General features: G+C 43.1%; 1 pseudogene; it reads right to left on the reverse strand.

Moving 5' to 3' along the window:
• LOC147092644 (NACHT, LRR and PYD domains-containing protein 3-like) overlaps positions 1–12,907 on the reverse strand; it is a 309,097-nt pseudogene extending 296,190 nt beyond the window's left edge.
• Positions 12,908–13,133: the final 226 nt, after the last annotated feature.

The raw sequence follows: 13,133 nt of genomic DNA on the forward strand, positions 1-13,133 counted from the left end.
CATCTGCTGCCGGTATGAAACCTCACTATCCGGAAGCATATATCCAGCAGTATAGTTAGGACTTACTTCATCAAAGCTTAGTTTGATAAAGTGCCTTTAAAGCAGAATATAAATCGTCGAAAGGCACTTCCAGAGGTGCTATCAGACAATGGACACAGAGACGGTGAGGCGCCAAGAATGATAGCGTGCTGGTTATGTTATTGGATGAGTAATCCAGAGATAATGGTTCAAATGAATTCGTGGTCGTTTCCTGAATTTTAATTTATATTCAAATTTGAAATAATTCGAAATAAATAGCTGATATTAGTAAAGATTGTCGTAAAACCTAATGTCCTTTACATCTGGTCGGTACACAACTCCAGTGCTTCACCAATGTGGTGGCCTCTGAAATGACGGATAAATACTCAAGAAAGATGTAGAAGAATAAAATCGGACGGGCCGCTCGGCTTCAGCATTAGATTCGGAAACAACAATGGAATACCCAACCCAGCCAACCCTGCAAAACCCTCCTCACTAACACCTGGGAACTGGTGCCAAAGTAGGGAGAAGTGGAACACACATTAGACAAGCAACGTTTTGATGTATTGATACTTATAAAATCATATTTATTAGCCAATGTCGCAGGCACCTCCATCAGCATTCATCGGTATTTCCTATCCTATCAGCAGGACAGACCCACCAGTGGTGGGGCACAGTGCTTTACACTCAGATGCAAGTGCCCTGGGTATCATTAACTTTGATCGGTATGTCCTGTCCCACCTGCAGGACAGATCCGCCAAAGGTGGTGCACGGTGATAGACACTATCGTGCAAGTGCCCTGGGAATCATTAACATTGATCGGCATTTCCTGTCCCACCGGCAAGACAGACCCACCTGTGGAGGGGCACAGTGATATACCCTCAGATGCAAGTGTCCTGGAAATCATTAACAATGACTCCGGAGCCAACAAAATCTCATGCCTTCGGATCAAATATGGGCAAGGAAACTTCCTGCCGATTACCACCTACCACCCTCCCTCAGCCGATTAATCAGTACTTCATTTTGAACACAACTTGAAGGAAGCACTAAATGTACTAAAAGGTGCAGAATGTACAGTAGGTGGGAGATGGAATGCCTAGTTCCCAGCTAATTTGATATCAAGAAACAAATGCACTGGGCACTGCAAATGCTCCAGGTCCCGACAACATTCTGGTTGTAGTGTTGAAGATCTGTGCTCTGGAACGAACCACGCCTCTAGTCAAGTTATTCTATTACATCCACAACACTGGTATCTACCCGACACTGCAGAGAATTGTCCAGGTATGGCCTGTCAACAAAGAGCAGGAACAATGCAACCCACGCAATTACCACCCTATCAGCCTAGTCTCAATCTTCATCATCAAAGTGTTGGAGGGAGCCATCAACAGTGTTATCATGCAGCACTTATTCAAAAAAAAGCTGCTCAGTGAGGCTCAATTTGAGTTCCACCAGGACCAATCGACTTCAAACAAGGACCAAAGAACTGTATTCCAGCTGTGAGGTGAGAGTGAATGCGTTTGACATCAAGGCAGAGTTCGACATATGTGGCACCATGAAGTGTGGTTGTTGGAGGCGAATCATCTCAACACCAGGACACCACTGCAACAATTCCTCAGGGCAGAGTCTTCGGACTAAGCATTTCAGCTGCTTCGTCAATCACCTTCCCTCCATCATAAAGCCAGGAGTGTGGATGTTCTCTGATGATTGCAGTGTTCAGCTCCATTTTCAGTTCGTCAGATAATGAAGCGGTCCATGCTTGCATGCAGCAAGTCCTGAACAAAATCTAGGTTTGGGCGGACAAGGGGCGAGTAACATGTGCGCCCAAAAGTGTCAGGCAATGCCAATCCCCCACAAAAGAGTCCAACCGTGTCCCTTTGTCATTCACTGGCATTGCCATCGTCAAATTCCTACCATTGGATAGTCACAAAAAAACTCGTGGCTGCTAGAGCAGGAAAGAGGCTGGGTGTCCTGGCCACCCAGGAGCCTCTCCTGCACCTATCAGGTGCAACTGCGGTGTGTGATGGAAAACTTTCCACTTGCCTGGAGAGGTGAAGCTGCAACAACCCTCAAGAAGCTCCACGCAATCCAGAACAGAGAAATACGCTTAATTGGCAGCCCACCCACCACCATAAACATGCAATCCCTCCACCAACGGTGCACCATCGCTGCCGTGTGTGCTATTTACAGAAAAAACTGCAGCAGTTCGCCAATGCTTCTTTGACAGCACCTCTCAAACCGGCGGCCTCTGGCACCTAGAAGGACAAGAGCAGCATCCGCCTAGAAACACCACCACCTCCAAGTTGCACTTGAAATAACACACGATCCTGACTTGAACGTTCCTTCATCATCAGTGTAATTTAGAGCCAAAACGCCCAGCGCCCTCTACAGGGGGAAAAGGAGAAGCAACTGTATGTTTCCTTTACCAATCAGCTTGAAGAATCCTTACGCAGTCTGAAACAGGAATTTTTAGTTAGAATATAGAATGCAATGTCAAATCACATGCAGAAAGTGAAATAAAGAGAAGGCAAGAAAGATTGGATTCAGAATGCATCTCACTGAAACATACAACATTTTTACCTTGCTTGACATGGTAGATGCAAGGAGGATGCTTCCCCTGGCTGGGGAGTCTGCAACCAGGGGTCACAGTCTTAGAAAAAGGGATCAGCCATTTAGGACTGAGGTAAGGAGAAATTTCGTTACTTAGAGGGTGGTGAATCTTTGGAATTCTCTCGCCCGGAGGGCTGTGGATGCTCAGTTATTGAATGTATTCAAGACAGAGATCGATAGATTTTTGAATCTTCAGGGATTCAAGGGATATGGGAATATTGCAGGAAAGGGGAGATGAGGTAGAAGATCAGCAATGATATTATTGAATGTGGGTGCAGGCTCGAAGGGACAAATGTCCTACTCCTGCAATTATTTCTTATCTTCTTATGTTCAGAGGGAGCGAAATAAAGACAGAAAGAACAGATACAAACATTATTGAATTTTTTGATTGTACAGCTCCAACAATAATTAAAATCTGAAGGAATGAGGTTCCACACTTGCAAAAGTTTATTTTCTGTGTCAGAGAGGTTGATTGGCATTAGTTAAGACTGATCACGCAGTTAAACAAATAATTACACTGGAATAGGCAAGCCCTGACTTTTCCTGGCGAGTTCCGTGTGTATCTATCAGGTAACTACAGTAATCTAATGCCGTTCCATGCATTTCAATGGCGAGTCTCTCTGTGAGATAACAGCCCAGAAATTAGGTTCGGGGGCTTGCCGCGCGTGCAAGCCCCCGATGTGCACTCACCCAGCACGCCGACATCTGAAGCCTGGGCCTGCTTTGAATTCCTGTCACTGGTCCGGCTCAGATGTCGGTGCACTGTGCTTGCCTGATCCAGCGGTGTAGTTAGTTCGATGTGCCGGCTGGGATCAGGTGAGCACTGTGCAGCCAATCAGGGGAGGGGAAACTTCATTCATGAGTTTGAAAGTAAGAACTGTCAAACTCATGAAAAGTACGGGCGCCCAAAACACTAGTTAAACTTTAAATAAAATTTAAAAAAAAGCCCACTAATTAAATGAACTATAAATAACTTTAAAAAACAATTTTAAACAATTAATCAAATTTTTGAAAAAAATAATTTTTTTAAATATCGGGTCTAAAACTACACTTACCTTACTGTAAAGTCCTTAAAAACAATAAAGCTGTGGAATTTTTTTTATAATTTTAAGTAATAGACCACTTACCTTAAAGAATGAAGCCCTTATGTCTCGTTTTTACATTCATAAAAAGGAGAGGCCCTAACACATATGCAAACGTGTGGAAAAAAAATTTCAGCGTTCACGCGCAGAATCCTGCACGCACGCGTTCGCCCTCTGAACCCCTTGGTTCAGTGGGCAAGAAATGCCGGTTTTCCATGCATGCGCTGTGCATGCTGAAAACCGGCACTTCCATCGGGCCAACGCGTGAGTACCCAGTCCATACTCACGTGTTGGGCCCGGAATTACTGGGCCAATATTCTCGCGCTGCTTTTGGAGCACCAAGGCAACTCGGACACAACCTTCCTGATTTTCGTGTTAAACTCCGCATGTGTGGTCGCTGGAAGTTACTGTCCAATTTACCCTTTAGTAACAGTGAGCGCTGTTAGCCCCACCATTATTTCTACCCCAAAATCTGGCCTATTACATAAATATGAAACTACAACTATTTCATCCCCCAATCACCCACTCCGTGAACAACCAATAAAGTGAGCGGATGGAAAATGACAGTCTGAATAATCTCAATTTGCTCATGTTCCTCCCTAAGGAGTGACGTCCCACACCCAGTGCACAGCGGCAGGTAATTACAGACTGAATTTTTGAGCTCGATTTCATGATATTCTCGTGGGGAGTGACGTTGCACTCCAAGAGCAGAGAGGCTGATAATTTACCCAGTTGTGTACAGGTTTGGACTCTCCATTTATAGGATGTAAAAGCAATGGAAAAACTGGCATGCAATTGCAATAGGATGTTACCAGGGATGTGGAGTTACTGTTAGAGAGTGCGATTTCAGAACGTTGGGCTCATTCCACTAGAGGTGAGCAGATTAAGTGAGGATTTCTGGAAGTCTTCAGAATCTGAAGAGTTATGATCAAATACATAGTTACTGATAGTTTCCACTGATTGCCCAGAGTGCACATAATTAGGCTAATTCGAAGAATTGTGGTGAATGTTGATAAATTTATTTACACACGAGGTGGTTAGAAAGCATAATTCAATCGCACAGACTATTGTGGAAGCAAGTCGACATGTTTTGATAAAATCTATTTCTATTGCTTCGTGGATAGAAATGAATGGTGGAGTATGGGGCGTGAACAGAAGATAAAACCTGAATTAATTGGGATACTAAGCATAATGCGGTCAGCAGGAGGTTGTAATTAGACTCGGTGGGATATTAACAGTAATGGGCAGTTAGCAGGAGGTTGTGATTTGAATATGTGGGATATTAACAGTAATTGGTAGTGAGCAGGAGCTTGGGATTTGACTAGGTGGGATATTAACAGTAATTGGTAGTGAGCAGTAGGTTGGGATTGGAATAGGTTGGATATTAACGGTAATGCGTAGTAAGCAGGAGATAGCGATTAGACTAAATGGGATATTAAGTAATAGGTAGTGAGCAGGAGATTGCGATTAGACTGGGTGGGATATTAACGGTAATGCATAGTGAGCAGAAGGTTGGGACTAGATTAGGTGGGATATTAGCGGTAATGCATAGTGAGCAGGGGGTTGAGATTAGACTAGGTGAGATATTAAACTTAATAGATAGTGAGCAGGAGGTTGGGATTAGACTAGTTAGGTTATTAACAGTAATGGATATTGAGCAGGTGGTTGGGCTTAGATTAGGTTGGATATTAACAGTAACGGGAACTGAACAGGATGTTGGGATCACACTAATTGAGATATTAATGGTGACGGTAGTGAATAGGAGGCTGGGATTAGATTGGTGGGATATTAACAGTCATGGGTGGTGAACAGGAGGTTGGGATTAGACTAGAAAGGATATTAACGGTAATGGGTATTGAGCAGGAGATTGGGATTAGACTAGGTGGGATATTAACGGTAATGGGTAGTGAGCAGGAGGTTGGGCTTAGACGAGGTGGGATATTAACAGTAATGGGTAGTGAAGAGCAGGTTGGGATTAGACTAGGTAGGATATTAACAGTAATGGGTAGTGAGCAGGAGGTTGTGCTTAGACTAGGTGGGATATTAACGGTAATAGGTAGTGAGCAGAAGGTTGGGATTAGAGTTGGTGGGATATTAACAGTAATGGGTAGTGAGCAGGAGATTGGGATTAGACTAGGTGGGATATTAACAATAATGGGTAATGAGCTGATTTAGGATGAGAGTAAATTTCCTAGATTATCAACTTGGAAAGTTGAAAGCAGGTCGACCGTCCATTATACCCCCTGCCCGATTATCATTTCCATTTAGTTCTATGCCATTAAAGGTAACTGACAGAACAGTTCAGGCTGCTTGCTTTAATTTCCTGAAGTGCTGTCCAGGGGATTGACGCTCGACTGCAGGTTCTACCGCCCGTATTGCGTCTCTGCCAAAGTTGGCATTGACCACTGTTGATGCAGGGGGAGAAAAAACCTGCACAGCGTCGGGTTTACAATTCTCATTTTTTGGGGGTTAGATTTATTGTGCAGGTCTCATACATTTTAATCATTTTACTATTTTGTTTTTGTCCTTGTAATGGCTCTCATTTACTCCACAGATGATTTTTGTCATCTCTTGGTTCCTTAATTTACGTTAAGTAGCTTCAAGGTCAGTAAACTCAGGACCTTCCCTTTAAATCCTGTCTGTTGCTTCTGGTCTCTCCTTTTCCCAGTCCTACTAAAACGGTTTCCCTTTGTTTTCAGTCCACACAAGAGTTATACCCGAACCGTTCCCCTGTCCTTTGTACAGATACGGACGGACCCACTGGGTATTTTCACCTCTTCATACCATTGTTTCTGATTCACAATAATTTCAGTTTCATCCCTTTCTTTCCTATTTGCCGTGTTTCTCTTCTGTAACATTCTGTGATTCCAAGATCTGATATCCTGTCAGTTCTGTGATGTTTAAATTATCCAAACTCATTCTGCGTCCCTCCTACTTACCCGGTGTTCTTGTCCACTGAAATGCCACTCGTATGTTAACAACGAGCTGACACCATCCACACCTCCTTCAATCGCCTGTTCCAGTCTGTCCCGGTAGAATTTCGTGAACTGGAACAGCTGGTAATCGTCGCACTTTGTCAAGAACTCAGTGATTGTAGAATTCGGATCTGTGTTTACATTATCCACTTTCTACCCAGGCGGCTACATTTTATCATATAGCAAATGGCTAAAGCTTCCTGTGAGCCACATTATCAAAAACCTTCTGATAACCCATATACACCGCATGTGATACATTCCATGGTGTCATTGAGGAGCAGGCTGAGCCCATGAGCTGCGCACCCAATAGATGTAATATGACTGTAGGCATCCTCCACTTGAGCCCAAGCAGCCTTCATATTCGCAACATTGTCAGTAACTACTGCAAAGACCTTTTGTGATCCAAGATCGTTGATGACCACTTTCAGCTCATCAGCAATGTATGTGCCTGTGTGTCCGTTGCCCTTTGTGTCTGTGCTCTTGAAGAACACTGGCAGAGGATTGGAGCCGATGTAGTTTATGATGCCATCCCCTCATACATTTGAACACCCATCTGAGATAACTGCAACACAATCTGCCATCTCTATCGTTTCTTTGATCTTTCCTTGGACTCTTATACTCAGCCTCCAGCAAATAAGTAGACAAAGAATGTCTGGTGGGAGGACAGCATGCAGGGCGAATAACATTGAAAAATCTCTTCCAGTACACATTGGCTGTGAGCATGAAGGGTGAGCCTGTCGCATATACAGCTCGAGCAAGGCACCCATCTGCATTCTTCTGGCTATGGTTATCTATTGTATCAAATAAAGTTCCCAGTGGGCCAGGAGCTGCTGTAGATAAGGAGCCTCATGTTGAATGTGAACCATCATCTTCTTGAATGGAAGCAGAGGAACTCTGGGTTGACTGATGTGAGCTTTGAGTGAAGTTGTTGCATTTGGAAAAACGCTGCTGCATCTTTGTGGCATTCTTTACATATGGCTTTGTACAGTATTTCCACATGTACACATTCTTTCCATCTTTAATGCCTGGGGTAAAATGCTCCCACACATCCGACGGTAAATGTGGCATTGTTCTTTGCAGAGAAATAAAGGACATTCATCCCTGTGTCAAAGTGCGGTTGATCAGCACGATTGCAACAGGGTGAGTAATTTTTTTCTGAAGCCCCATGTAATGGAAGCATGACCTCTGCACGCACGACGCTACATCACCAATAGAGGGAGCTAATCGCTCATCCACTCATCCAACCAATCAAAACACATTTGTTCACAGTCACACACAAAACTTGTACTTATTAAAACAAGCCAAGTAAGAAGATAACCATATATCGATTATGAAATTCCTTAATAATTAAGATTCCATCTCTGTTAGTAATTTTAAGAGTGGAACTGTGAACAAAATTGAAAGAAATACAAAAAAATATTATGTTAGCATGTGCTTTTTTTGGACAAAATCCCAAAATTCCCAAGCTAAACCTCCTGTGGAAAATTTCCAGAAATTTCCCGTAAATTTACCAGAAACTTTCCAGCACTTTGCAGCCCTAGCCTCATTATTAAAAATCTCCTGATAACCCACATATACAGTGCATGTACTAAATTCCAAAACATGTATAGTCACCTCTCAACAAAACTGCATTTAACGTGTTGGGAGATTGGGCTCATGATTGGCAAATGATGTTTAGCTTGGATAAGTGTCATGTTATGCCTGCGGGCAGTGCAAATGCTCAACATCCATACACCCTCCATGGCATTAAATGAGGGGGAGAAAGGAAGATCCGGGCTTTCTAGTGCATACATCTCTAAAGGTACAGGAGTAATGCCGTGAAGCAATAGCTACAAAAAAGAGGGTGTTGGGGTCCATTCGTAGGACAGTTAGGTTTAAGACGACCTATTTTGTCCTAGTACAAGGCCTTGGAATACTGTGTCCAGTTTTGGTCCCTCGCATGGTGGGTGACATTGAGGCTTTCAAACTGTTGCAGAGGAGGGACATTAGACTAATTCCCAGTATAAAGCAACTTAGTTATCAAGATAGGCTAAGAACTTTAATCTGCACTTTAGAGAAGCAAAGACTTAGCGGTGATCGGATTTGCAGATTTGCAGATTTGTTGGAGTTTCTACAAAATGGTCTCTGGTAACCAGGTTGATCCTCTATCCACATTATAACAGAAACATCACTGGGGCTCATTCAATCCACCTGTATAATTTTGATATCAAACGTGTGTTGAAATGAATTGGCCAGTCCCTCCTATCTCCTCTCTGACTTCCTTTAACAGTCTGGGCTGCATTATTTCTGAGCCCAGAGACTTCTCCACCTCGGCTATTTTACTCAGAGCCAAATCCTTCTCTACATTGATCTCTAGCTATGGACCCACATCGCCCTCTATTACATCAACATTCTCAGTTCAACCATCATATTTAGAAAGTAAAGGAGATATTTTGTATTTCCCCAAAATTGCATTCCTCCACAACTACTTCCTCAGTCCCACCTCTACCTCACCGCCACTGCTTGCTGGCCTGCAAAGCCCACTGAGAATTGTGCTATTTACCTTCCTATTGCAAAACTGCGAGCATGTGGATTCCATCTTAGCATATCTCTCTGGACCACCCTTTTGTTCTAAACCTCTCCGCCTCTTTCTCTCTCGCTCTCCTCCTTTCAGACGTTCTTTGAACCTTGCCTCTTTGAGGAAGCTTTTGCTCACCTAAGCTAATGTGTCCTTATGTGAGTCGGTATAATTTTTTATTGATAACGCTCCTGTGAGACAACTTGAGACATTTTAGTACATAAAAGGCGCTATATAAATGCCAGTTTCTTCTTGTTGTTGTTACTGTTCCGCTGTCATAGAACGCTTTATTAATACTGGTGTCCACAAATGTTTTGCTCTTCCCTCAAAATGTTGTCACCATAAATATTTCCCTTTGCATCCTGTGAAAACCTAGGCCCTGTCTTATAGATACTTTATCACATCTCAAGCTTCTGAATGTTCGGAATGATTTGTACACTCATATACTTAATCAGCAATCTTGTTTTGCGAGGCCCCTTGGGGAGGAGCGATCAAAATATGATAGAATTCTTCATTAAGATGGAGAGTGAAGTCGTAGATTCAGAGACTTGGGAACTGAATTTAAATAAATGACACTACGATGGTATGAGGTGCGAGTTGGCTAGGATAGATTGGGGAATGTTTCTAAAAGGGTTGATGGTGAATAGGCAATGGCAAACATTTAAGGATCGCAAGGATGAACTACAGAATTTGTTCATCCCTGTTTGACATAAAAATAAAACAAAAAAGGTGACTCAACATTGGCTAACAAGGGAAATTAGGAATAGCATAAGGTCCAAGGAGAGGACATATAAGTTGGCCAGACAAAGCAGCAAACCTGAGGATTTTGAGCAGTTTACGATTCAGCAAAGGAGGAAAAAGGGATTAATTAAGAGGGGGAAAATTGAGTATGAGAGTAAGCTTTCAGGGAACATAAAAACTGACTGTAAATTCATTCTATATATATGTGAAGAGAAAAATATTGCTAAGGTCATGCGTAGTTCCCTTGAAATCAGAATCAGCGGAAATTATAACGGGGAACAAAGACATGGCAGACCAATTAAATACATACTTTGGTTCGGTCTTTACAAAGGAGGACACAAATAACCTCCCAGAGATGTCGGGGAACATAGGTTCTAATGAAAGGCTGGAACTAAATGAAATCAGTATTTGTAGGGAAATGGTGTTAGGGAAATTGCCGGGATTGAAGGCCGATAAATCCCCAGGGCCTGATAATCTACATCCTAGGGTAATTAAGGAAGTGGCCCTAGAAATAGTAGATGCATTGCTGGTCATCTTCCAAAATTCTATAGACTCTGGAACAGTTCCCATGGATTGGAGGGTAGCTAATGTAACACCGCTATTTAAAAAAGGAGGTAGAGAAAACATGAGGAATTATAGACTGGTAAGGATGACATCGGTAGTGGGGAAAATGCTAGAGTCCATTATAAAAGATGTAATAGCAGAGCACTTGGAAAACAGTGACAGGATCGGAGAAAGTAAACATGGATTTATAAAAGGTAAATCAGGCTTGACTTATCTACTTGAACTTTTTAAGGATGCAACTGGTAGAACAGATAAGGGAGAACCAGTGGATGTGGTGTATTTGGACATTCAGAAGGCTTTCGATAAGGTCCTGCATAAGGGACTCGCATACTAATTTAAAGCACATGGGACTGGGGTAAGGTACTGACTTGGATAGAAAACTGGTTGGCAGACAGGAAGCAAAGAGTTGGAATAAACGGGTCTTTTTTTGAGTGGAAGGTAGTGACTAGTGGGGTACCACAAGGATCGGTGCTAGGACCCCAGTTATTCACAATATATATTAATGATCTAGACGAGGGAAGTAGATGTAATATCTCCAAGTTTGCAGACGACACAAAGCAGGGTGGGTGTGTGTGCTGTGAGAAGGATGCAGAGAATCTCCAGTACGATCTGGACAGGTTGGGCGATGGGACAGATGCATGACAGATGCAGTATCATGTGGATAAATGTGAGGTTATCCACTTTGGTGGCAAAAACAGGAAGGCAGGTTATTATCTGAACGGCAATAGATTGGGAAAAGGGGAAGTGCAACGAGACCTGGGTGCCCTTGTGCACCAGTCGCTGAAGGTAAGCATGCAGGTGCAGCAGGCAGTTAAGAAGGCAATTAGTATGCTGGCCTTCATAGCGAGAGGATTCAAATACAGGAGCAAGGATGTCTTGCTGCAGTTGTACAGGGCCTTGGTGAGACCACACCTTGAGTATTGTGTGCAGTTTTGGTCACCTTAACTGAGGAAGGATGTTCTTGCCATGGAGGGAGTGCAGCGAAGATTCACCAGACTGATACCTGGGATGGCAAGAATGACGTATGAAGAGAGATTGGTTCGATTAGGCTTATATTCGCTAGAGTTCAGAAGAATGAGATGGGATCTCATTGAAGCTTATAAAATTCTAACAGGACTATACAGACTAGATGCAGGAAGGCTGTTCCCAATGGTGGGAGATTCGAGAACCAGGGGTCACAGTCTAAGGATAAGAGGTAAGCCATTTAGGACTGAGATGAGGATAAGTTTCTTCACCGAGAGAGTGGTGGACCTGTGGAATTCTCTACCACAGAAGAAAGTTGAGACCAATTCATTAAATATATTCAAGAAGGTGTTAGATATATGTCTTAATGCTAAGGGGATCGAGGGATATGGGAGCAAGCAGGCAGAGGGTACTAAATTTGGATGATCAGTCATGATCGCATTGAATGGTGGAGCAGGCTCATGGGGCCAAATGGCCTGCTCCTGCTTCTATCGTCTATGTTTCTATGTTTCTATACACAACACTCAATACTACCTCCAGTGTTCGAAATGCTGGCTGGTCCCCATTCGTTATTTAATAAAATAAACAAGTGACTTTATCTCTCACTACTTCAAATCCTCCTTCCTTTATCTTGTCAATAACATTCCATTCACCTTTTCTGTAAAAACATAACTGTTTTTCAGTACAGAACGTGGCCTTCCCTTCGCTTCAGCCTCATATTTCCCTCCTTAAGCAGCCCAGTGCAAAACAATACAGAATTCAACAGCTTGAGGCATTGTTGCGTGGTTAATGCCTAAGTGTTAATATCCTATAAACGTATTTCTATCCGTGTTACTGGTTCCAACCACGGCTATTTTCTGCTCTCCTTTCCCCCCAGAGGTGGTCCCACCCGTTCAATGATGTTCTTCTCTCTGGCACCAGGGAGGCAACTAACTATTCCGGGCCTGCTCAGGGCTGCAGACGAGATTGTTTATTCCATAGAATATACAATCTGCTACAAGTATCGTTCTGCTATTGCTGTGCCCTACCTGCCTCTCACTCTCGCACCACTGGGTGGCCTCCGGCTCCACCATACCTTTGCTCAGGAAGACCCTCCTCTGAGTCACTGTCTCTATCCACATTACAGTCCACAATACCAGTTATCTATTGGACAGATCCAGTACTCAGGGGCTCCCTCCAGCTGTGACTGCGATGCCTTCGAGATGGTCAGTTACTTCCCACTTTGTACTCAGCCCCTGTCCTATTCCCTCTTCCTGTGAGAGCTGCAGGTCCATGCATTAGATCTAGCCATTTTGCCAGGACAGAAATTATACTTTAAAGTATGTTCTGAACCTACCTGTGTCCATTCTCATTCTTTTTGAAGATGTTGCATCTTCTCCCCTGTTTGGATCTTCATCCATGGTGGTGAAAGTCGTTCCCAGATTCTGATGCTCCGTAACAAATATAATATTAATAGAAATGTTAGATAGAAATATTATAATGAGAAGGAGAACGCTGCCTTGTTAATCATGCTATAAAATCCCTCCTTCTCCATCAGTACAGCAGCTGTTAGCTCTGGGATCTCAGAAAACACCACTAATATACAAGTGGTGGATTTGACAGCTATTTTACAATCATAATTCTCCA

The sequence above is a fragment of the Somniosus microcephalus genome, unplaced genomic scaffold, assembly GCF_052327205.1.
Source record: "Somniosus microcephalus isolate GS21.2 unplaced genomic scaffold, FLI_Smic_1.0 unresolved_chr2, whole genome shotgun sequence".
NCBI classification, from domain to species: domain Eukaryota; kingdom Metazoa; phylum Chordata; class Chondrichthyes; order Squaliformes; family Somniosidae; genus Somniosus; species Somniosus microcephalus.